This window comes from Psittacula echo, assembly GCF_963264785.1.
Source record: "Psittacula echo genome assembly, chromosome: 3".
Taxonomy (NCBI): domain Eukaryota; kingdom Metazoa; phylum Chordata; class Aves; order Psittaciformes; family Psittacidae; genus Psittacula; species Psittacula echo.
Window position 1 is genome coordinate 92398553 of NC_137736.1, and position 27135 is coordinate 92425687.

Here is a 27135-nt window from a genome sequence, read left to right on the forward strand (position 1 = left end):
ATTTAGTGTGTTAGCCTGGCTATCACAATTTATATAAGATCACAGGGGTTTTTTATGATATTGTCTGTTTATTTTTAAGTCTTAAATCATTATTTCCTTCAAATTAGGTGTAAATTATCATGTAGCAATAAGTGGCCAAATAATATTTTTCTTTTTAGAACTGCAGTGGTACTATATGGACTGAAAATAGCAGCTGTACTCAGCTGGAAGACTTAAAATTACCGGAGATATCATAACATCTTTTGGATAGAAATTATCCCATTGTCCAACCTGAATGCGCTGAATCTAGGGATATATTTTTTGCATCCTACTTATGGTAATTTACATTTATAGACTCTGATTTCTATAAGATATCTTGCCTCTCCTGCTACGCTTAGTGCCCTCAACTTCACTGAAAACTGAGGCAAAATGTTAATTCAGGTTTTGGGGCCATATCTAGATTATATTTAATCTCTTTCCTTGATCTATTTTTAATTATGTGGATAAGGAACTTTTCAGTATTTGTTTTAATATCCTTTGCAAGATCTAATTTATCTTGGCTTTTGCAGTTCTCACTTCTTCTCTAAACATATTGACCTGTAACACATAACTCTCACTACTGATTAAACCCTTTTTCCTCTTCTTGCAGCCTTACTGCTTTTCTCACTTTTGAAAATACTTTTTCATCCACTTAGATCTGAGGCCCTTCTCTCCAAGTTTCCTCTACTTTACTTGTAATGAAAACTGAAGAAAAACCCTGTACTTTTGACTTGGTCATCTTCCAAGTTTCTGCCACATTCAGTTCTACTCCTCCAGGTTTTCTCTTTTGAATTTAAAACCTTAATTTTGCAGGTGCTTTTATTTCATTCCGCTGAATTTCAACTGAGTTACAAGCACTTGATCCAAAGTTATACCACTTACAACCACTTGATAATTTTGAATAGCAGTGCCCCACATGAAGCTCTGCTTTCATAGAATTACTATTAGGGAATATTCATACAAATTCATATGTTTTTATCGCAAATTGACAGTCAGCCATTGTATATATAAGGATAATTTGACCGACTGCATTTCTACCCTTGACCCAAGAGTAATCTGTTTCCTGTCAGCAGGAATGACCTGGAGAAAAAAAAAAAAAACAAACTCAAACCAAACCAAAACCAAAGAAAACACCAAACCAAACCCTAAAAAATCCCCCAAGTCCTGCCAATAACGAAAAAAAACCCCAAACAAAACCAGGAAATAATCACTGGTAATATTTGGATGTGATCCAGTAACTGAAGGAAAACAGCCACATAATAGTGAAGAGAATAGATTACAGCCACTGCACTACCTGAAGTGCCCAGGCAGACTGGCACTAGAAAATAACATTTGTTTTGTTATGGCTCAAAGTAATAAGATAAAATGTCCATAAAAGAAAAAACTAAATTGCTAGTATCTAGGATCAGATCTTTGCCTGAATCCTTTATCTCAAAACTGATAGAAGTGAAAGGTTGTTCTGAGTGTTGCTATAATCCAGTGCTAATTATTCTACTAAAAAAGCGGAATAGCTTCAACATGAGGGAGTGAGAGATGCTCTTTCACAAACGACTCGAAATATGTGCAGGAGATAGATTTGCAGGATGTATTTTTCATATATCATGAAAGCTCAAAAGAAATAACCTGCTATTAAAAAGACAGAGTTATTATTTCCGCCTCTACTAGCTGAATCTTCCAAGGTACAGATGGACCTGGAAAGGTAACAGCAGGAGATAGAGTCAGGTTGTCAGAAGCCTTGCTTAAACGTACAATTTGTACTGAAGAAGTTTGTGAAACCTGTCCTCAGAAAGAGGTGGGATGGGGCAGTTCATGCTTACTAACTCTGGTAGCAGAGCCATTATCCCAGTAAAACTCTGTGACAATAAGGTTTTTCAAATTGGAAAAAAGATCAGAAATACATTCGTTGTCTGTGTTTCATTTCTTAATTAGACTTCCAATACCATGAGAGATTCTTACTGCTAATTATGTAGTGTATTGCATGGCTGAGAATAGCGTTTTTTTAATGGCTTGAAATACTTGACTCACATCTTAAGATGGGAAGATGGTGGGCTACATGCACTTTGCATTTTACATTTGAAACTGGAAGATTACTGTGCTGGAATTTTTATGGGATATCTTGGTCTCTAGCTTACTCACACACAAAATCTCATAGTACTTAGTCAAATATGTAAATTGCAAGTCAAGCAAAAAATTTCTTGCCAGGCTCCTATTATTTGGTACCAGATGCATGTGAGACTCTTGTCCCCATCTGTCTGTTTCATCTTACATATGAAAACATCATATTAATTGTGACTATCATATTAATTACATCGGATTGTTTAGGACATGATTTACTGAATGCATCTCAGTGCAGGTGGCACAGTATCTGATGCGATGAACTATAGCAGTCATGGGAAACTAGACAATTTATTTATAATTTACACTGGAAGACTGAAATTTAGTTTTTAGGGGAGATATGTAGATCTTTCAGTCATTAGGAAAATTACAGGCACTTTTGTTGTAGCAATTTTTCCTTTTTTATAAAAAAAGTGTTGCTGCAGGAAGAAAAATGACTTGACTGTAATTGATTTCTACTATATTTTATTTTTTTTTTATGCTATAACTGTTATCTTATTTGCATGTCTCTCAGATTTAAGACTTTAGAAATTACTAACTGAAGGTGATATTTGTGATGTGCTATGGATTGAATTGAAATCTTTTAAACTCATTTAGGCTATGACATTCTATGGCATATTACTTAAAATAATTCACAGTTACTTCAGCCTGGTATGGAGAAGGGGAAACAAGTCTCAGATGTGAAGTGCACTTATCAGATTCACTCACTGCTTGATTACTCTTGTATCCATCACACTTGCTCTGCCATGAGTCTTCCATATTTTGGTCAAGAAAAAAAAATGGCAGATGAACACTCCTGCGGAAAAAGGCAAGCCTTTTCCCACTGGCAACACAACTATGCTTTCTGTGTGCCTCCGAAGTGAAGTGAACAATGGAAAATACTTCCCTGTTTCAAACACACTATCAAAAGCTCTGTGCGATTCACCTCGATGACCTACCTGAGCCTCTGTTCAGTGGGGAAGACAAAAGTTTGAGTTTGAGTCTATCTTGGCCCCACACTCTAATAGCACACTGCTTCAGCCCATGTACAAGGCTGACCATAAACTGCTTGAGGTGATGACAGCTTTTTATTTCTCTGGGTGTTTAAAATGCACTGCAGGAGGCAAGAAATCGTTCAGCTGTCTTACTTTGTTTTATTGTGTCCCTCATAAAATGCCCAAATTAGAGTTTTTCCCATCTACCAGCAGTTAACAATCTTCTTAGCTTATCCTTCCAACAGCTTTGACTTTTTCAGGGAGGGTCATTCTGCTGTGAACAATGAAGAATTAAAAACTCAGCTATTAAAGCTGACTTCAGCTGTCTTGAGACTAGGAAATAAAAGGTTTTTTCTATGCTTAATGGTGTCATATGACTCAGCTAGGACTTCAATCGATCTTCGTGCTCATTTTCTCATTTTCTAGCTGAAATTCAGCTAGAGCTGGAACATGTTGTTACTGTGTTTACCTTCAGTGCCTCCTGCTGTTCTTCCAGGGATCTGTGATGACACGTCTTCATCTGTTCATTCCTGGTTTACTCTGTCATGTTGCCAGAATTAAAATGTGTATTATGTGCATTTCATCCCCTTCCATGTGACCTTCAGGTCTAAGAAGGGGTCAGAACTGAGATATGATGCTTTACATCTGCAGTCATGGGAATATTTGGGAAAATTTCTTTAGGGGAAAAATAAAAAATAATTGTTTTACAAAGACAAATAAGATGTCTGAGTATGCCAAGCTTGTGAGCCTAGGATATGTCTAATTGAACACAGCAAAGAAAGACTCACACTGTGGGATCTGTCTCTGCCCTGTGTGGTAGCTTGTACAGTTTCCATGAAGCGGTAAGCCCAAGAGCTGAATTTGGTACTGAAGCTACAGCAAATCTCATAGCTCCTTGAAAAAGTATTTTCTCTGCTTTACATTCTGATTCTAATTCTTTTAGTAAGACTAGTTCATGTTTTACATATCCACAGTACTGTTAAAATGTGAATCATTTTAAGCAACTCTTTATGACACCCTGGCTATGGAGTCTGAAAAAGGGGTGGGAGGGAAGAGACTATAGTAAAAAAAGATCATAGAAGAGTGCTATGCTAGAAATTGTAGTACAATTCAGCTGTTCCCAGATATTTGCTAAAGATGTGAGCTCACATTTATGTTTTGAGAAAAAGAATTTAATAGGGCTTTTGTATTCTAGTGTAGAGGAGGAACTCCAAAGTCCTTCAAAAGCTTTATAGGCTTTTAAATTTTTCACTGGCATTTTACTTCTATTTGCCATTTTAAAATTAATATGAAAAAGAAAAAAAAATCTTTCATGCTGTGTGTCATGGTTTAAGACCAGGCCGTAAATCAGAACCACGCAGTCTACTCCCCCCCCCACACCTTTCTTCCCTCTGCTTCTGGAGGGACGGGGAGGAGAATTAAAAGAATGCAACTCCCACGGGTTGAGATAAGAACAGTTTAATAACTAAGGTATAACACAAATCACTACTGCTACCACTAATAGTAATAATGATAAAGGAAATAACAGGCGAAGAGAATGCAACACCTCACGGACTGATAAATCACCCCTACCCCGCAGCGTTCTAGGCCTCCCGGGAACTGTCAGTTCTACATCCTGGGCATGACGTGCTGTGGTATGGAATCCTCTTTGGCTAGTTTGGGTCAGGTGTCCTGTCTCTGCTTCCTCCCATCTTGCCTTCCTCCCTGGCAGAGCATGGGACTCACAAAGTCCTTGGTCAGGGTAAACATTCTGACCAGCAACTGAAAACATCACCTTTCAGTATTCTTCCCAGGCTGAAAGTCAAAACCACAGCACTGCGCCAGTTACTAAGAAGGAGAAAAAAATGACTGTTGCTGCTGAACCCAGGACACTGTGACAGCATCTAAAGTCTGTATTCAAAATCATGGCTCTACTGGCTAACGCAGTACCAATATATAACCAGACATACCATGTGTCACAGAGAGGTGGTAGTCTCATTTGGCACACTGGACTTTTAAGTGAATTAATTAATTAGGTGTTCAGACCTCTTGGCACTAATATGTTGCCATGTGATCCAAGCGGAAAAAACCATTTTTGGGATACTTTGAGGTCTTCCCTTTAGGGGGAGAACTTCCTCTTTTAGTGAGCACAGTCAGGCCACAACAACAGGCAATTTCTTCGCTTAGTTGCTTCCAATTCTTTCCTTTCTTAGTGCTCTCCCCCTAAACTTAACGCTTTTCACAGAATTGCTGAGATACTTGACTTGGCTCAATCTCCAGGTGTGTACAGCAGAAGTATGATATCATGAGGACTTCTGCCTTTGGTGTCTGCTGGCTGTGGTGTTTTGTAAGAATGATTGTTCTGCCATTTAACTCCAGAATGAACTTACCTGCTCCTTAACTCTATCCCCAGTGAGACAAAGCTCTTTGTTCAATCTGAGTAGTTAGCTAAGCTGTGTTATTAAGTGAACATATTAGTGAAACTATGTATTGCTTGCCCTAGGTGTGGAAACATTTTAAAGTTTCAACTATTAAATTTTTTTAAGCTTCAAAATAACCTTTTTTCTTCTTAATCACATTATGGATATTTTACACACTGTTATATTTTTGTCCCAGAGTGTGACTGGATTGCTCTTTTAGGTCCTGATTCAGCAAAGCACTGATGTATTTCCTGCTTTAAAAATCAGAAAAGCACTAATGTATTTCCTGCTTTAAAAAAAAGATTAAAGGTCTTAAAGTAATCATTGGAAATTCTGCTCCAGTTTATTAAGAATTTTATTTAAAAATTCAAAGGCGCTGCTGTTCTTCAGACTATATCATGTATTAAACACATCTAGTGTGTGAATAAAAAACTATTCACTCTCTTTTGTTTTCTATAGGAAGGTTCATAATGCTGTGATGGCTCATTTGTTTGAATTACATTGTTTATTTGTAAAAGATGGTAAGACCCTTACATCACAAGCCATGTTTTTCTGTAAATTCAACACACAAAAAAATACATGGGTGATGTCGAAGAAACAATGATACTTGCTTGTCCCTGTTAGTTACATTATTTTTCTAAAGAACAAAATGAAGGTACTGGAAATACAAATCTCAAAAAGGAATTTAATTGGCTCCTGCTTTCGTAGACACTGCAGCTTTTGAGAAATGTGTTTTCCCAAGATACAAGTCACTGGAGAAGTTTTGTTCTGTAAAACGTGCATCCTATATAATTGATACCACCCTTGATCACTATTGAAAAGTACATAAAGTATTTTATAAAGCAAATTAAAGACAAAATTGTTGTATCATGAGTTTCAACGTTGGCATAATAAAGGGGTTGCCAAATCAGCTATATGATTCCCTGCAGAAAAGATTCTACTTCAGGGAAACATTTAAATGATGTGCAGCTGGCATTGCAAGTGCAACAGATGAATGTGGACAGAAGTAAGCTTGGAGGCATTGTTCTTTGCTGTTCCCACCTTGCTTTTCTACTGAATGGCTACTGCAGACGCTGTTTGTATTTGAATAGCCAAACCCCAGTTTTATGCTGCTTCTTGCAATCCGGAGAGAGCAGCATCATAGTCAGGCACCGGAATAGCATTGCATGTGTAACAGCAGCACAACAGGGATCAAGAGCTGTGTAATGAAGAGGTTTCACATAGCCACAGTAGCACCCATGACACAGAAGTACAGCTAGATAAAATGGACCAGATTCGGTGTCCTTCTTTCAGACAAAACTCTGTATGCTTCAATAGAATTAGTTCATGTTTAACACTGGTGTAAATCCTCCAGTTCAGTTTAACAAATGAATATATAAAATTATTCAAGTTTTTTTATTTTGGATTATATGATCCTGGCATAATAGCAGAGTGAACAAACCTGAGCCTTCTGAAGACAAAATAAGCACTGAACAATATTGTCATGATCCTTTCCTTTGCAAAGCCACGAATGAGACATTTGGGAACAGAAAGCTGTTTTGAGAGAACATTAAATTGGCCAAGAACAAATTGTTACAGAAAATGACATCCTCTTCTGAACATCCATTAGTTTCTGATAATCAGGAATTCTCGGATGCTTGAACAATCCATTAGTACGAAGCAGCGAGTTAATTGTAATAATTATCAGCAGTTTTAATTGTTTTGTTATAATGTATTTTGCAGTTTATTTGACAGTGTGAAATCAATATGCACCTCTAGGAAAAATAACCAGTATAATAAAATTAGGCTCCATTATGCCTCCCAACTTTAGAATTAAACTTTGTACATAAATGTGTATTTCTTTGTGTACATAGAAGAATTATACTGAAAGAGTGAAGATGCATAAATATATTGAACTTTGTTGTTAAAGGGAAAGATGAAGTCTCTTCTTAAGAATTGTTTCTGTCTTTCATACCTTTAATTTTCAGACATGATATAAGAAAAACACTCCTAACTCTTTCAACTTTATTGAATATTCTTTCAGATTACAAAGAAGTACTTTACAAAGATATGAATGATTTCTAGAGTACCTTTATTGATATCACAGTAAGAAAAATGTGGTGAGGTGTAAGAATATCAATTGTAATAATGATTTCCAGATGAGGATCCCAAAGCACTTAGAGACTCTAAGAATTAAATGTTGCAACACCCTTGAGAATGTCCTACTTGCAATTTAGAACATCTGGTGTAACAAAAATCAGAAAATTTTGAAAAATAATTAACCAAATTAACATAAGAGTCTTCAATATGATGAGAACTAAACCCCAGACATTCGAATTCCTGTCCTGCACTTTAATGGCAAAATAACATTGACTCTTTCATTACACACCATGAGGTCATTACCTGTAATTCTTTGATGTCTTTTTTTTTTTCTCCTATGGTCTTTATAATGTTTCTGAACACTGCACTGGGGAGTCTGATACTGGAGCAGGATTCAGTTTGGGTTTATATTTTTTGAAAAAGATGTTAAAAAATTGGAAGTAGTGAAGAAAAGACAAAAAATTGATTTAAGCAGTGTGGAGAGATGTACTTCAGTGAGATATTCTGTCAATTTTTTCTGTCAAAAGGAAAGTTTGCAGGCAGTTTGATTACAGTGCTTAAATATCATTTTGTGACAACACCCCATATATTTAACGGCTTTTTAATCTCGTGGAAAAAAAAAAAAAAATAAAAGAAGAACAAATAGCAAGATGCTGCAGTAAGAAAAAAAAATCAAACTGGAAATAAACCTTTGTGTTTAACAGTGATTTTAATGGATGATTAACTGGTGGAACAAATCACCAAAAGAAGTGAAAAATTCTACATTTCTTTATTTCTTTATTTCTTCCAGATACCTTTCAAGAAGATTTATCTTAGTCAAGTGCAAGTTGTTGAGCTCTGTAAAGGCATAAATGGGATGAAGCTTAATGGTCTAAGTTATAATGGTTTATGATATATGCGATGTAAGACAAAATAATCTAATGATTCCTTCTGGTCTTATGCTGTGATCCAATTAAAAGAAATTATTAGCTACACAATTTCTGTACAGCCTCCACATTGAAGTCTCTTCAAGTCTTCAAGACAACAGGTGCGAGTATCTTTCACTGTCTTGGGAGTGGTAAAAACTTCATTACTGTTTGTTTGGTTTGTTTGCCTGTGGAAAAAGATGTACAGCACTGTCAGTCCTTGGAGAGGTTTGGGAGGGACAGAAGATGATCTGAATCCCAGAGGAAGATGAGAAGTCATCCTTCATTCCTCTAGGAAGACAGGAGTTGGGAAAGACAAGAACTTATTGAGGGGAAAAGATGACAGATGATGAGGGTTAGGAGGGAGCAGCAAGTCTAACCTGAAAAATTGTGATCACTACTCAAGGAAATAGACGAGATTTTGGGGCTAATTTCCCACAGTCTAATTTACGTGTGAAATCTGAGGTAAGGGTCAGTGCATATTCTGACAAGGAACAATGTGAAAATGTTTTCTGATAACCTGTCCCAACAGTGTTTATAAATAAATTGTTGTTGGTTTTACTTTGTTTGTTTAATTTTTTACTTCTTGTAGGTAAGTCTTGTTTCTGCTTATCATGATATCTCTTGTAAAGAAACAGGAATGCTTCTGACCTGGAGGGAATGACACCCCTCTATGCTTCCTGCGGAGCAGTGCAGCTGAGAATGTGTTCAGCACACTTTTGCACAGTCATCACAATGACTTAATACTAACAACATCCTTTGCTAAAAGCCTATGTCACAGTCAACTTTTAGGGACATAATTTCAAGAAATGAATGTAAATAGTGAGCGCTGTCTCTCACTGCTTCTCTGCTCTTGTGATCTATAAATAAAAAGAACTTTAGCCTTTTGTAAGCTCAATGATAAGTTATTTGTTGGAGCAGCAATGTGCCAGACCCTAGCTGATTCAGAAATGGCAACTGCAGAGCAAGCAGCCTATGCTTCATGTAAAATCCAATTGTAGTGCTGTCATTATAAGGGAGGTTTGAGAGCTCTGTTGTCTTCTCAGTAGCTGTCATTGCCTCCGTCAAGGGCTTCATTTGTATTCAGAACATATCCTTTTATTTCCTTATAATGATTAATGATGATTCACTTTTTTTTGCTTTCTGCTGTCTTAGATTCCAACAATGTATGTTTTTATACCTGCTGTCTTAAATCCCTCTATTCACTGCTAAGAGAAACTTCTAAAACAAGCAGACTCAAGTCTTCTACATACGCTCAGCCTTCCAGAGGGTATTCAATAGCTCCTGAGGATTCTTCCTTTTTTTAACACTGCCCCATGCTGTTTCAGCTATTCTCTCATCTTTGAGATTGTAATTACTATTGTCATTGCTGTAGCTAGACATTTACTTGGGAAGTGCTCCAGAGAAAAGTGAGCTGCACCTCCTCCCTCCCCTGAGTCCAAAAAGGCAGATCTTTCTCATCCCTGCTGGTCCCAAAGGCAGGAGTCTTCTGGCTGTTCTTGAACCCTGACCTTTTGCTTTGGAGCAGACAAAACTGAAGCCAAATCACTGAGTTGACAGTATATATTATGTCTTACTTTTTATTACCGAATTTCAAAACCCTGAAGCAACTTTTTGAATTTTAGCAATGTTGTTAGTTTTTCTTGGAACATGGCTTTTTTTTTTTTTTCTCCCTCCTTTTTTTTTAAGAAAAAAAGCCAAAAACCTATAGCTACTATGGATATTATAAGTGATTTAACACATTTCCTTTTATAAAGGCATCTGGTATTATCTGCTTTCTCTGCCTCTCTAAGAGAATGGAGTTACTGTTTGCTTTTAACTGTGCTGGGTTTCACTGGAATTATTTAAGACCCTCCCCCTTTTTCTTTTTTCTTTTTTTTTTTTTTTTAAAAAAAAAAAAACTACTGGAAGAACACATCTAAAGTTCTCTCTTTACATTTCTGAAACTAACTTTTTTTTATTCTGAGACCATGGCTTTGATTTTATTTCAAGGTGTTGTTGCTTTCCTCTGATAGGGAAAATCCACACTGAGATGCCATGTTGTTTGGAGAAAACAGCAAAAAATGCCTACAGAAGGCTGCTGGGAAGAAGGAAAGCTATGTAAATGACACATTAGTGGTTGTATTCAGAGGCTGATTAGCTTTCATGTGTACATATGTACACTAGTGGTTAAGGAGGGTATGCTTGGGGAAAAAACAGTGTTTTTCAGTGAATGATTTTTGTTACACTTATTTGCAGGAATGGATTGATTATATATTCCTTCACAATCTAGATCTTTGCAAGAATAGCCTGTGCTGGCACCATGTGATGTCAGAACTGCTGCAGACTTGAAAGGATTTTCAATGCGTTTTATTATCTGTTTAACAAGAACAGACAAGTTTCCTCCCCGTTCTCAAGAAAGAGGCTACTACTTCAAAACCTTTCTCTACAAATACACGAGAGCAGGGCGGAACTTCTTTTGGACTAGACCCGATGAACTAGTGTAACTCGCTGAGGAGCAAGAATGAGCACCACAGGAGTATAACAGTCTCACCAGGTTGCAGTATATCCATTTATTTTTAGACTTCTGTGACACAGCTGGAGCTGACTACTCAGGAATAGTAGTTCTGCTCATGAAAAGTAGAGAGCTGTATTCACAATCTATCCTCTGAAAGACATTAATAATGAAAAATAGAGCAATGTAAGAAAGATACTACTTAAAGGATGCTTTCAAGATGGCCTATGTACTGACAGACTGCATGTAGAGGAAGATCTCTGAGACAAATTTCTCTAACAAGGTATAAGGCATTCAGAATGTCACATGGGTAATATTGAAGCCACCATTTCCAAGCGTGGCTTAAGTGAGAGAAAAACAAAATGCAGATGTGTTTTTCCAATTTATTATTTTTCTTTTTCTTTTTTTTCTGTATTAAGTGTCCCTGTGGTATTTTTAAGTGCATTTCCTGCATATTTTTGCATTAAAAAATATTAGGTTATCAACTCCTCATGCATGCTCAAAGATGAACAAATTAGGAGGTGTCACAGGAGACTGAAATTTTTGTACAAACTTTTAATAAATCATCTGGGAGGGAAAAAGAAACCTTTATCTGTAAAAGAAAAAGGAGAGGTGGTTCTCAGTCTGCTTACCTAGATCCTAAATGAAACTGAGACTGTTCTATCTCAAAGTTAAAATGATCCCTCAAATCAGTTCATCTTAATGGGGGAACCTACAACTTTTTTCTCTACCTCCACAAAGAAGTCAGGCACAGTTTTCCTTTCCCTAGTTTCACCTTTCCTGTAACTTACTTTTCCTACCTTTCCTACTTACACCACTAATAATCATGCTATCAATACACTACAGAACAATTTAAAAGCTACCATAATCATTACCTATGACTAAATGATAACAAATGTGTTAAATCAAAATGCAATCTAATTTGCCTTAGTGTAACACTATGCCTGCTTTGTAAAATCTGCTTCAGTACTGTTGTTGTAAAGCTGAAATGCATACTTACAGGTTGTGTCTATTGGATGCAGTTCTCTCGTACAGAGAACTTTGTCATGACCAATATAATAAAGAGTTAGAAAATTATCAAAATTGTAGGTTTCAAAGGTAATGTTGTGGAATAAAAGAACTGTGAGATATTATAAAATTTAGGCTACTGATTTTATAATTTCTGACTATTTGGAGATAATCATTTAATTTATTGAAGCAGCCAAAACACTGGAGTATAATTCATTGCACTTATGAAATTAATATTTTTCTCTCCTTCTTCTTGGTAAGAAGCTGAAGATATATTAACTGGGAAATATGAGATGAAAAAATTTTTATTTGTGTGTTTATATATTTATTTTTCAGGAAACACACTGACATCAAAGACAGCTTAGAAATTAATTTAATACTTTCCAAAAGTATGCTTTTCAAAATGATTTTGACTCAAATGTCTGAAATCCTCCTTTCTTCCAAACAATACATACATATTTTAACATTTCAACATTTACAAGCTGCAAAGATTTAACATAACATTATTACATTCTAAAAGCAGTGTGTTTCTAAAGGAACATTAAGAGCCTAAAATCTGCTAATTTCTGTTTTGATGGCTCTCCTCTTCTCTCTTGAACATCAAGAAAGGAGGTGGATAAGGCAAAAAATGAAGTACGTGAGAGAAGAAATATTCCATTATAGTGAACTAATATTAAGGATCATATTTTTTTACATACACTGATTATATATGAAGTTATTACTAAAAGGTTAAGAAAAGGCTATTATTCTTGATGTTTCATGTTTGTAATGAGCTGCAGCTGTTTTCCCACTGCAGTCTATGAATTCTGTACTCACGTAAAATGAAAATAAGAGAAACGCAATGTATTTTAATGTACATTGCATGTTTCTAATTGCTTTTCCTTTTATAGAGGTTTTAGTCCATTACTGTTATTGTGATGTTTGATCATCTTTCAGGGTTAAAAAAAGTTATACTGCAGCATTTGCTATCTGTACAGTTTCGTCTAGCTCCACAAGAGAGAAAATTATAAATAATATTCATTATTTGTTTTCCAGAAATGCCGGATTTCTGTCCTTAAAACCAAAGCTAAAAAAAGGTGGAGTCTGCCTGTGAACCTCACATCTCCAGTGTCTGTGATTATTCTTGGCTCTTCTAGAAATTCATTCCAAAGACAGTAGTATTTTGCTGAGTAAGCACAGTAGTTGCCCTTGAGGTACATTTGCTTCTATGTCCACAGGAAACAAGGAATGAATATTAATGTTCTCAAGAAAACCACTCAGATGATCAAAAACAAGCTACTTATACAGTGAACTTTAACAAGACCTTACAAATCAAGTTCTAGCATCTGTATGAAGTAACCTAACTGGCACACTGACGGCACAGTAGTAGTATTTTAATCAAGGTGTGCATGGAAGAACATATTTCAGCATAACAAAAGACCCCAATTTTTTTGGATCCATAGAAAAGAAAAAGTAGATCAGGAGAGAAAGAGAGAGGGAGGGAAGGAAAGAGAAATCCTAGGTGTTAGCAGGTTCTCCTCCCAGACCTTTCTGTCTCTTTCCAGATGAGACATTTGACGTGTGATACTTGATACTGATTTAAACTTACAAATTCTATTGCTGTGGTAAAATGAGAGACTTCTCAATGTTGAAACTTTCTGTGTTCAATGTAAACTTGGTGAGAGTGCAGCTACCTTGGACAAACCCTTGTGTCTGCAAACATTTTGAAACCAACAGAGAACAGAGGTAGCCTGAATTTGTCTCAGCAGAGGCAAATTGGAGGACTTCGAGCAACAGGACAATTGGAGGACCAAAAGCAATAAGGAAATGGAGTCAGGGAAAATATTTTTTATTTTCTTTAGACTTGTGTTCCTTGTACAAGTTGAAGTGTCGACTGAAAAATCTGTACCAGTTTACTGCCACACAGGTATGATGATCTCTGGGAAAAAGGGTGCTTCAGGTGCACAAACATCAACAGAAAGACCGCACTGGCTGTGGATGAAGAGACATTTGGCAAAGGGAGAGGTAGGACGTCTGGGTCATTACATCTTATTTCTGTGAAACAGAATGGACAGAGCTATGTTGAGGAAGTGTGAGAAGAAACTGGAAAAAAGAACCAAGGAAGCTTAAAAGAACAGCACAAACCAAAGGTGACAGCAGCCTGGTAAAAATCCAGCTTGGGGGATATTTTCTGGTCTGTATAACAGAACCCATGTATTAATAATCCATGGTGGGAGATTCAAATTAAATGATCTTATAAGATATTAGTGATATGAAATATCCCTATAAAATGAACAGAAGCTCTTAGTTAAAATGGACATAAGAAATCATTCTTACTTACAAGATTCAAAAATAGTTTTTTATCTAACTCTGAGCATAAATATTTAAAGAGGGATTGGGTGGAAAAAGAAAAATGTTTCTATGTTTTATAGAAGAGTTTAGAACTAAGGCTGTGAACAGATTTTTTACTTTTTTCTCTTTTTCAGTGTGCTCTCTTAATCCTTATGACAGCCAGCAGTAGCAAGGAAAGACAGGGTGGTGCTGGCTTTTGGAGAAGGTAAAGAAAAAAAGTGGATTACCTCTTTCCAATAATTTAATTACTATTTCAAAAGTGTTATTTTGTATAGGACTGAACTTTCAGAATAGTCATCCATATGATTTCTTGGAGCCAGCGAAGCCTAATTTTTTGGATATGATACTGGACTGAAAAACCTGTCTCAGAAAATATGATACTACTTTTTCCCTCACTAAAACACATCAATCAGATCAGTTTCTTTTTATTTCCATTTGTTAAAGTAGCTGTTGGCCAGAATTACTCAAAAGTATAATTTCAGAGCCTAAGTCTAGTAATCCATGTAAAAATAAAGAACCCAGACCTTAGACAGAACTGACTAATGTTAAAAAAATTCCTGTGATCAGTTCAGCTTTTTTGTGGATATTTAGATAGCAAACACATTGCTGAGATTTCTTTTCTTTTGTTCTTGGGATTTGAGCATATTTGCAGCCAGAGCCTGCATGTCAGTCACCTTTTGAAGGGAGCAGCAGCAGCAGCTCCACTGCAAACATTTTTTTCCATATTAAGATAATTTCAGTTCTACAAGTATTCTCAGTCTTAAATTTTCTCTCTGTCTATGAAGCTAGGGAGAATCCTTCAGACCAACAGAACTCTTCAAAATATTACTGCTGGAGAAAATCATCAATTGCTAGCTCTTCAGAGCCAGCGAAGATGGAATAAAAAAAAGCATGCAATTGTGTTTCAGAAATCATAGCCAGTAATAGTGAAATAAATAAACTAATAAGCATAACAAAACTTAACAGAAGACAAATACAAACAGAGTTTTAAAACTTTCATTAGGAAACAGCAGATATAACTAACAAAAAAAAAGAGGTCCTGTTAACATTTACTGTTGGGGACCAGATACAAGAAATAGATGGGTGCCGTGGTTTAAGACCAGGCCGAAAATCAGAACCACACAGTCTACTTCCCCCCCCACACCTTTCTTCCCTCCGCTTCTGGAGGGACGGGGAGGAGAATCGAAAGAATGCAACTCCCATGGGTTGAGATAAGAACAGTTTAATAACTAAGGTATAACACAAATCACTACTGCTACCACTAATAGCAATAATGATAAAGGAAATAACAGGCGAAGAGAATGCAACACCTCACGGACTGATAAGTCACCCCTACCCCGCAGCGTTCTAGGCCTCCCGGGAACTGTCAGTTCTACATCCTGGGCATGACGTGCTGTGGTATGGAATACCTCTTTGGCTAGTTTGGGTCAGGTGTCCTGTCTCTGCTTCCTCCCATCTTGCCCTCCTCCCTGGCAGAGCATGAGACTCACAAAGTCCTTGGTCAGGGTAAACATCGGTGTTATCAGCTCTGTTCCCAGGCTGAAAGTCAAAAACACAGTGCTGCAACAGCTACTAAGGAGAAAAAAATGACTGCTACTGCTAAACCAGGACAATGGGTCACTGTTTCATCCAGCATAACACTTCCTCTGTTTTACTCTTTCCTCTTGTTACATTAACATTTTTAAATGCTATTTTTAAAATGAAGACAAATATATTTAAATATAGGAAATAGACTGTGGAGAAACAGTTTATTCTAAGAGATGAACAAATTTCTTCACTTTTCTAATGAATATGCCGTTTCTTTCTCAAGAACAGTTCCTTCTGTTAACTGGAATGTATTTAACTCCTTCCGAGTCAAATGCAGTAAATCTTGCCAGTGCTTTAGTAAGCTTGAAAACCTGTAATTTATTACTATGTGGTAATGTCATCAGATCATCTTGCATAAAGAATGAATAGCTTATCAAATAAATTAACTAAGAAAAGTGTTTTCCCTCAAGGTGTAAGATTTTGGATGTATTTCTGCTTACTTCAAATAAAAACAGGCCAAAATTTGTGTTTCATGTTTCAGTCCAAAGGTACTTTCACCAGCACTATGGCTGCCCAGGTCTGTGAATAGGTCTAGTCAAATTTCTTTTATCTCCTCTGCAGGTAATGACAGAGGGGAAAAACTGGGGACTGAGTGTGCTATAGTTTGCATTTTGACCATGTTGAGACACTGATAATTGAATTATGGGCAACACTGACTATTATGCATCATGTTTAGGATTCAGGGTATTGGTCAAGTTGCTGTTCTTTGAAAGGAGAGATTTTAAATGAAGTCACAACTTCTTTTATAAGTCAGTGGGAATTAGGTACCCAAATGTCTTCTGTGCCTTTGAAAATCTCTGCATAAGTTTATAAATTTGATCACAACAGTCCCTTCTGGTCCTCTAATCTATGAATCTCTTAACCTTCCTACCATGGGAATTAAACTAATTTTCAGCTCATAGATTGGTTATGCTGAGATCCACTTCATTTACTTACTGATGGGATTTATTTTTCCCTGTTTTATGCTGAAAGAAATGTAAGACACTCTTTTAAATCGTGGTAGCTTTTGCTGATTTTGTTTGTTTGCTTGCAAGGAGTTTGTTTTGGGGGCTGGATGACTATTTTTGCATATAGTGAGACAAACAACATGGTTTAAATCAAATAATTAAAGCTTTTATTATGTGTTTTTAATATTATTTCAAAAGTAAAGCGAGTATGTAATCAGTAAAAAGAGAAAGCAAGCACATGGCAGAGCTTGAAGAGAAAGCTTATTTTGATTTTTTCCTCCCCAGTGGTGCGTGGATGAGAGGACATTATGGGTTCATACACGGTTGCTGTACCCCAGGAGGACTGCAAAGTGACTTTCTTCTTTCTCTGTAAGACTTACTCGTGAAACAACAGTGTGAGACAAAGAACAGATAATTCAACTTTTTTCTGTAACTGTCTTCTCTTGTCCTTCAAAAGTATATTGAAAAATATTAGGATTTTTCCTAGGAGATTTGGTTTCCCATGAAAAATGTGGTAATTCTTTGTGTAGCATAGAAAACTTTTCCAACACTATCTATCGGTTGAACTAAGAAGACTAGTCACCCAAACCCCTGCATTACACATATCTTCAGCTCACCACCATTGCTGTAATATCGCAACACACAACGATGAACAAAGTTGGATTTATCTGAAATATAAGTAGTTGCTTATTTGTTTTTAATTCTTCACACTGTTTACTTTTAATCCCTTTTTGTTTGAAAACTTGTGGATCACAAAGATAATACCGTTTGAGATGCTTGTGAGTACACTCTTAAAGATATTAGCAGCCTCCTATTGATAACTTTCGCTTGCTCAAATGGGATCTTTACGAGTGTAAGAACATTTATAACTCACAAGAATTTATTTTTATTGGTAAAAAAAAATATTACTGTACTTTGGAAATCCACTTCTCTGTAAATAAAATCTACACTAAATCCATAGCAGGCATTTCACTGCTTTTACAGTTTCATTGTAAGCTCCTGTGAATAGTTTGCCAATAGTATGCTTTCATAATATGCTGGGGGTCAGATTGACATAATATGGATAGTTTTCTTTGGCTTCAACAATAATGATCATGGAACTACAATCTAGACTAGTCTGCTTTCTGCTCTGCCTATAATGATCTGGAAACATTTTTTAGTCAAAGATTTCCAGCAAGCCTATAGGCTGAATTGAGTTGCCTAAACACAGCTGTCTAGTGCCACCTCATATACTCTACAGTGCCCACCTGACCTTCAGGAAGTGCAGACTTTAGGTGTTATGTTTGCTGCATTTACATGAATGCTTCAGATACTCTGGTTGTCTCAGTGGTACTAAACACCTATGTGTCAGCAACTGAAACAAGAACTCTGTCTCTGGCTATACTTAAGACTGCCCTGCCTGGGAACATTTTATGACTCTATGGTTTCCATGGAACAAGAATTATATTCCATGGTTATGATATCTGAAAAATGCTAATCACAACACCCTGTTAGAGGTCCCCAAGAGTCTCATTAATAGGGATCTTTTCCTCCACCAAACACTAACAATAGAATACATTGTGTTGACTTTTATCTAAGTTGAGTTGGACATATGGATCAGTCTTAAGAATATCTGTTAACTGTGATATACATAACTGAGGTTTATTAACATGTTTGCATACTCTCAAGAGCTATGCTGTAAATGCTACTAAAGCAATTGAGTTTAGCTACAGAAAAATATAGTAGCCAGTGTGTATTTATTTAGATATCTTAGGAAGTTTTCTATTTCTGTTATTTCATGGTGATAAAAGAGTTGTTAGTAAAATCACATAATTTTTAAAGCAGAACTATCTTTTTGATCATTTAAATACTAATCAAAATCACAACTTGAATTATTTATAAAACTTGCCTAAGAAAATGACACAATTAAGAATGGTGGCCTATAAGCCTAGTTTTTGTGAATTGTGAAAATTTTCTAGCCTCAGCTTGGTGATAGGAAATCATATCACCATGTCGCAATTTATTTTACTTTGCTATAATAGGAATTTAAGCATGATATGTATTGATTTGAAGTGACATCTGATTCAGTCTGTCCTAGTATGGTCCAGTAGCACTCTAGTTGAAAATTAATATATAACGCAACTTCAAGTGGATTGCTAGCAAAATATTGTGTACTACCAAAACTTATTCTGATGAAAAAGATTGGAAATGTGGCTCAATATTAATGATCTTGAAGTAGTTTATTAACTTCCTTCAAAGATAAACACAGAGACATGGCATACTATGTTGCCAACCAACTATGGATTTCTACTAAGGTGTTAGTGTGCTAAAAAAGTGACAATCAGTTCTGAGAATTAATTTCAACTTAGGCATTAGGATGTCCTTAAAACTTTCTTAAATTCCTTAGAAAACATCACTAAGAGAAGTACCAAAGAACTATACTGCAGCAGTTAGGCTGACATCAAATAAAAGAGAAGGGTGGAAAGAAGAAACATATGAACTTTCTGTACAGAATTGTGATGCTGAGAACAAAATTAATCAAGACACCAAAGGATGAAGACAGAAGAAATTTTTTAATCTTTAATTGCCTATACACCAATAATAGGAGCTTGGGCAATAAACAAGCATAATTAGAATTGCTTATTTACAGGCATAAACACAACCTTGTCGGTGTAACAGAAACTCAAGGGGATGATTCACATGACTGGAATGTTAAATCAACATTTATGCTTCTTTTAGGAAGGATCATTTAGGCAAAATAGTAACAAGAGTGGCACTTTTTCTTAAAAATATATCAATCTATCTTTTCTGAAGTTGGGGCAATATATAAAAAAAAGGATAAATAATAATGTTTTATATGAATAAACTTGAAAAATGATATAATCTATAAATACGATCTGCTCCTCAGATATGCAAGTAGAGCAAATTTACAAACACCTATCGCTAAATAGTGCTGTAAACTGAATGACTGACTCCTTAACTAACTATGAAAATCTGGAAGAATATAAAAACCTGAAGTGGTCTTCTGTAATCTAGGGGACTTCACTCTTTATGGCATAAACTGGGAGCCTCAGGCTAACATTGTTAAAATATTACTAGAATTTCTCATTATGTAAGACAATTCTCAAATGTCCACTCAAAAAATGCCTTGAAGATAAACAGGAGAGGATTCAGAGAGGTAGCAGAGGGCAGGCTAAACACAGTTGAAGGCCACTGAAAAGTGAAAACTCCTGATATTAAGATAATTTATCTTACCATAAGATTAGGAAAGACTCTATTATGGTTTATTAAAAAAAAGGATTAAAAGATGGTGTCTTTATATAGTATATGACTTACGTATTTATATAGTATATAAGGAGAGTTTATGATCGAGTGTTCAACACTTCTTTTGGGTGCCCAAAATGTATTTTATCTGTAGTGTGTGTAAGTAGTTCCTCAAAGACCAGAGCACAGAACCCTCTGCTACCAGCTAAGTAAGTGTGAATGTAGGTTTTGCGAGTAGAAGGAAGTTTGTCATTTCAGCAGTGGAGCAGCTTGGAAATTCCTGGCTTATCTTTTCATGCAGTTTTAGGTCACTTTGTCACTGTCACATGGCAACACTGGTCATTGCTCTTTCTTTGATTTGTAGGTTTTGTCCACCTTTGTCAGAAGTGTTTTTCTTGGCAAACTAAATCATATAAAATGCTGTAGAGTACTGATGAATATATTCTCTTGATAATCTTAACAATGGTTGTACTGTAGTTTGTTAAGGAAGATAGTAAAGGCCTCATCTGGCTACCTGAATATTAGCCTTTATGAGCAGCATTATATAGATTTCATGCAACTTCTTTGTCAACTGCTGTAAATTTCATAGTGATGGAAGGATAATGAGACAAAGTGGCAAACTATATGAAAATCAAATTGCTTTACCTTGTGTAAAGAGCCTGCAAACTGCTCCTGCTCAAAGGTTTTAATGAACCTTAAACCAATTGTGTCCTTAAATGATAGAATTTAAATGCCAAAGGCTTCATTCAGGGTGAGTAAGCATGTCTGGGCTGCACTTCCATTAACGCAAAAAAAATTTCTTCTAGATTCTAATAGGGTTGTGACAAATCTTTTCTGCAATCTTTTCTTTAAAAACACAAGTGTGGAGATATTTCTCCTGATTTGGAAAACTTTTTTACTTCTTCAGTTATAAAAGGCCACTGGGTATAAGAAATGGTAATGATAGTATAATAAATGTGATTATAATTCCTGAAAACTGTTCATGCATATTAGAAATAATATGAACTGTAATAAAGAGTAATTAGCAACTAGACATGCAGGTTCTGTCTGGATGATCTGGTAACCTAGTTACAGCCACAAGGAAATGTGACTCAGCATCTGAACACATTAGAGAGGCAGGAAACTTTCTAAACTTAATGAAGATGATTTCTACAGTCTTTTTAAACTTTGTGTCTTGCATAAATATATAACATCTTGACCATATAGCTGATTTTTCTGATCAGCAAAACATGCATTCTGGACCCTGGGTAGCTAAAGGAATTTTATACTGATCAAATTTAAGAAAGTCACAAAAGTACTTGTTCTGGGTTTTACATGACTCTCTTAAATTTGCCCAGTATAAAATTCCTTTAGCTGTCCGAATTCTCTCATTCTGGTTAACTCAATTTCCTTCGTAGCTGTGATGTTAGACTTCTGAGTATAGAAAAGTTTGTGCATTAGGTAATGAGTACATTATTCTGTATTTCAATATACCTATGCTGCATAGATGTAAAGAAAGTTAAATTGTTTATGTGAGGATTGTTCCCATTACCCTTGCTATTTGGGACCTCCAGAACATAAGAGCCCACGTTTAGATGCTGAAAAATAAACTGCAGGTCACCTTTAATTCGCATATTTTTTTAATTTGTATGAAAATTGACTGTTTTCCTATTTTTTACATGTAAAACATTAAAAGACACAGAATGATACCTACCAACATTTGATCATTGCTCCTAGAACAGATATAATTATAGTACAGCATTTGCCATATGAAATGAGTGTACGGTTTCTAATTACAGCTGAATAACAAAGGACAAAAAATGTGATGACTTTTTCTCGTTGGAATAGTGTCTCTAAGTATTTGTTGTGTGCTTTACATCTGTTACATGACAGGTTGTTAATGATGTGTGTGTTCACTAAAGGTAAAGTGCCTTCTGTGTGTTGTAGTCCTTAAATCTGCCTGTGAAATCCCTGCTTGAGCACCCATGATACATTTTGCCAGATTAGGTCCTCTGCGAGGTCCGAAGAATGACTAGTAACTGTACTGTTCTCAATCAATTTTTCTATCAGTGGTCACAGTTGTTCATTTCTTTCAAGTCATCTAAGAACATTCACTGTAGATATTTAAGCAGAACACAATATAAGCACCAGTACTGATTTATATTATTAAACATTATCAAATACAGGCTCATTTATTTCTGACATTTGTTGTGCTTTGACAGTCCCTAGGCATCATGTAAAAATGTATCCTTTATTTTATATTATATTATTATATTTTATCTGTCTAAAGATGGAATTGCATTATCCTGGGAAATTAGTTGTGTGCAAAACATGAATAACCTAACCTTCTCCTTCAAATTTTTTCTTCATCTTTTCCAAATGAATTTCATCCTCATCCATTTCATTGACTAAAGTCACTGATGGTTAGTCATTAGCTCAGTCAAGGAAATGTTCAGCCATTTTATTCTTCTTCCTTTTAATCTTGATGATTTTTTTCTTTCCTTCTATGCTTTCTCTCTTGTCTGTGCTAACCAGCCCTTTCTTCAAATGTTACTGGTTTTGTTCTCCAAGGTTTCCAGTATTACTGTCACAAAACTGCCCAGTTACTTTGGAATTTCTCTTTCTCAAAATGAAAATTCAGCTAAAGTGTTGTAATTCCAAAATCAAAAAGCTGACTGAATTCTAGAGCAACCTTGAAATACAAAGGATGTACTTTGCTAGAACATAAAGAATTTTGAGCAAAATTGCTCAAAAGATGAAGATGAAAGGTTAGCTGTAATATAATAGGATTTTAATAAAACGTTAGACTCAAAATATCATTAAGTCTTACTCAACAAATCCAGATCAAAAGTAATTATCTGTTGTAGGCTGAGAACCAAGGAACTGTAAACAGAATACAGTAAGGATAAACAGTGACACATCTAGTTGCAAGTTTAAGGATTTCCATTCTTTCAGTCACAGAAACAAGTGCAAAAACCGTAAGGGTGTTGGAAGAACAGAGAAGGGAAGTATATAAGGAAGTTTTAAGTTCCCCTTTTGTAAAGCAAGTTTAAAAGCATAAAACCTAAAAAGTTTGTCTTGATTAAGCAAAACTAAATGCCAAAGTTTCTTTATGGGTGTTAGTGGGGTCAAGATCTGACACCAGAGAGATGCAGAATCTTTTATAGTCCTGTAAAGCATGCAGTGCAAGAGCCCAGGTGCAAGAGCATTGGCTCTGTTAGACACAGGGTAAGCTTCTAGCAGCTTCTCACAGAAGCCACCCCTCTACACGTCTTCCTACCAAAACCCTGCCATGCAAACATTGCATGTAAAAACATTGGCCAGGGTCAACCCACTGCGGCAGTTAAATTTAAAGAAAATGTGGGTTAAATATGAGTGAATGTTTCATATCCAGCTGTGGATAACTTGAGTATTTGTGATAGCCCACTTGCTTGAGACATCAGCTCTGGAAAATGCAGTTTATGAAACAAAGCTGGATAAACTGATAGCAAGACTCTTGGAGAATTACTTAATTTTTTCACATCTAACCTAGACGGTTCATACGGACTGCTATACTGGCTGCCTTTCCTTTGTCATTTGGCACAGAGTGCTGTATTCTGACAGAATATTCATGGTACTACCTGTTACATGCACCCCAAAACAAGCAGTAAGTTTTTCATCTGCTAAAGTGAAAAGAAAAAGGAGTTGTCACCTTGTAAGAAATTAATTTCCAACACTATGGTTTCTTTCCTGGAGATTGCTGAGGTGTAGTTGTTACTGCTGCAGTGCTGTCAATGTTCATTAAATGTCCCAGTCTCATGTAGGGATTGAAATAAACAGAAGTGGAAATTATCTAAAAGCAGGACTAGTTAGATTCTTTTTCTTTTTATTGCATTTACCCAGTAAATTCTACCTCAGTGAATCCAAAAGTTCTTTTTAAATCACTTTAAGGAAATACAAAAGTCAGTAAATAACCATTCACAACACAAGAACTTGTATTTTTCCCCAAAACTCAAAGTTTGCATATGTGTACATATTTTGCTATATGTATTCCTATAAAAATACATTTAAATATATTAATAGTACTTTATTTATGGTTTATCACTGCTGACTCTTGTCCTGACAATAACAATACTTAGTATTTCAAGTTATAAAACTTTAAAAAAAAGTCAGGTGTGACAGATAGATACAAACGTTTGAGATTACTTTTTAGATCAGCTTGTGTCTGAGTTATGGCAAAACAGTTTGACCACTGCGATGTAAACATAAAGACTACCCATTGTCCTTAGTAGCTAATGTCCACAGGTCCAACATAGTCAAGACGTACTGTACACCGCAGCTGGGGAGAATGGTCCTACCTGGAGCCTCTGGCAGAAAGCTCCAGGGGAGACTCGAGGTCGACCCCTCGGCTTTTGGAGTCGGGGATACAAAGGATCTGAGGCCAGCTATACCCCAACTGAGAAAGAGATACTGGCAGCCTATGAAGGGGTTCGAGCTGCTTCGGAGATGATTGGCACTGAAGCACAGCTCCTCCTGGCACCCCGGTTGCCCGTTCTGGGCTGGATGTTCAACGGCAGGGTCTCCTCTACACATCATGCAACCGATGCGACATGGAGTAAATGGGCTGCACTAATTACACAACGAGCTCGAATAGGAAATCCCAGTCGTCCAGGCATTCTAGAAGTCATCATGGACTGGCCAGAGGGCAAAGATTTTGGAATGTCACCAGAGGAGGAGGTGATGCGTGCTGAAGAGGCCCCACCATATAGTAAACTGTCAGAAAGTGAAAAGCAGTATGCCTTGTTTACTGATGGGTCCTGCCGTATTGTGGGAAAGCATCGGAGATGGAAGGCAGCTGTATGGAGTCCTCAACGACAAGTTGCAGAAACTGCTGAAGGGGAGGGTGAATCGAGTCAGTTTGCCGAGGTGAAAGCCATCCAGCTGGCCCTGGACATTGCTGAACGAGAAAAGTGGCCAGTACTTTATCTCTATACTGACTCATGGATGGTGGCAAATGCCCTGTGGGGGTGGTTGCAGCAATGGAAGCAGAGCAACTGGCAACGCAGAGGTAAACCCATCTGGGCTGCTGCACTGTGGCAAGATATCGCTGCCCGGGTGCAGAACCTGGTGGTGAAGGTACGCCATGTAGACGCCCATGTACCCAAGAGTCGGGCCACTGAGGAACACCAGAACAACCAAGAAGTGGATAAAGCTGCTAAGATTGAAGTGGCTCAGATGGACTTAGATTGGCAACATAAAGGTGAATTATTTTTGGCCCGGTGGGCCCATGACACTTCAGGCCATCAGGGCAGAGATGCAACATACAGATGGGCCCGTGATCGAGGGGTGGACTTAACAATGGACACTATTGCCTGGGTTATTCATGAGTGTGAAACATGTGCTGCAATTAAACAAGCCAAACCGTTAAAGCCTCTTTGGTATGGAGGACGATGGCTGAAGTATAAATATGGGGAGGCCTGGCATATTGATTATATCACACTCCCACCAACCCGCCAAGGCAAGCGCCATGTGCTTACCATGGTGGAAGCAACCACCGGATGGCTGGAAACACGCTGTGCCCCATGCCACTGCCCGGAACACTATCCTGGGCCTTGAGAACCAGATTTTGTGGTGACATGGCACCCCAGAAAGAATTGAATCAGACAATGGGACTCATTTCCGGAATAACCTTATAGACACTTGGGCCAAAGAGCATGGCATTGAGTGGGTATATCACATCCCCTACCATGCACCAGCCTCTGGGAAAATCGAACGGTACAATGGGCTGTTAAAAACTACACTGAGAGCAATGGGTGGGGGAACTTTCAAGCATTGGGATACACACTTACCAAAGGCCACCTGGTTGGTCAACACCAGAGGATCTGCCAACAGGGCTGGCCCAGCACAGTCAGAACTTTTACATATTGTAGAGGGGGACAAAGTTCCTGTGGTGCACGTGAAGAATTTGCTGGGCAAGACAGTCTGGGTTATTCCTGGTTCAGGTAAAGGCAAACCCACTCGTGGGATTGCTTTTGCTCAGGGACCTGGATATACTTGGTGGGTAATGCGGGAAGATGGGGAAGTCCGATGCGTATCTCAAGGGGATTTGATTTTAGGGGAAAACAGCCAATGAACTCAATTGTACGCTGTTGCCTGCTATAGCCATCAACTAGAAGTCTGCAGGGCACCAGCGACTGGCCCTGACTTCCCTCCGACCATCATCCCAACAGAGAATGAACTTTGATAGAACCGGACGAGTTCTACAGTAAAGGAAAGATCAGCATCAGCAGACAACGATCCAACACTGCACACAGCTTCTCCTGCCCTGAAAGACTGTTACAAGAGATGGAGCCCAACATCATGAACCGAATGGACTCAGTAGCTTTATAGGAATTGGTCCGTGCACTAAGATAACAGTGCACTGAGATGAGAGTGAGGGTATATGGAAAATGTGGGATCTGAGCATGACGTGAATGGTATGGAATAAGGGGTGGATACTGTCCTGGGTTCAGCAGTAGCAGTCAGTTTTTCTCCTTCTTAGTAGCTGTTGCAGCACTGTGTTTTTGACTTTCGGCCTGGGAACAAAGCTGATAACAGCGATGTTTAGACTGACCAAGGATTTTGTGAGTCTCATGCTCTGCCAGGGAGGAGGAGGGGCCGGGAGGGAGCGGGGACAGGACACCTGACCCAAACTAGCCAAAGAGGTATTCCATACCACAGCACGTCATGCCCGGGGATGTAACTGGGAGCTACTCGGAAGGGCACGTCCTCTTTTCGGTCGGGCTCTTTTCCGGCGAGCGGTATCACATTTTCTTCCCTTGTTATTTCTCTTAGCATTATTATTATTGGTGGCAGCAGTAGTGATTTGTGTTATACCTGAGTTATTGGACTTTTTTTATCTCAACCCATGGGAGTTACATTCTTTCGATTCTCCTCCCCATCCCTCTGGGGAGTGGGGGGGGGGAAGTAGACTGTGTGGTTCTAATTTACAGCCGGGGCTTAAACCACGACAAACAGGAAGAGAGAGGTTCCACCTGAGGGTGAAGATTAATTTGAAATTAAACTCAGACTTTCTCT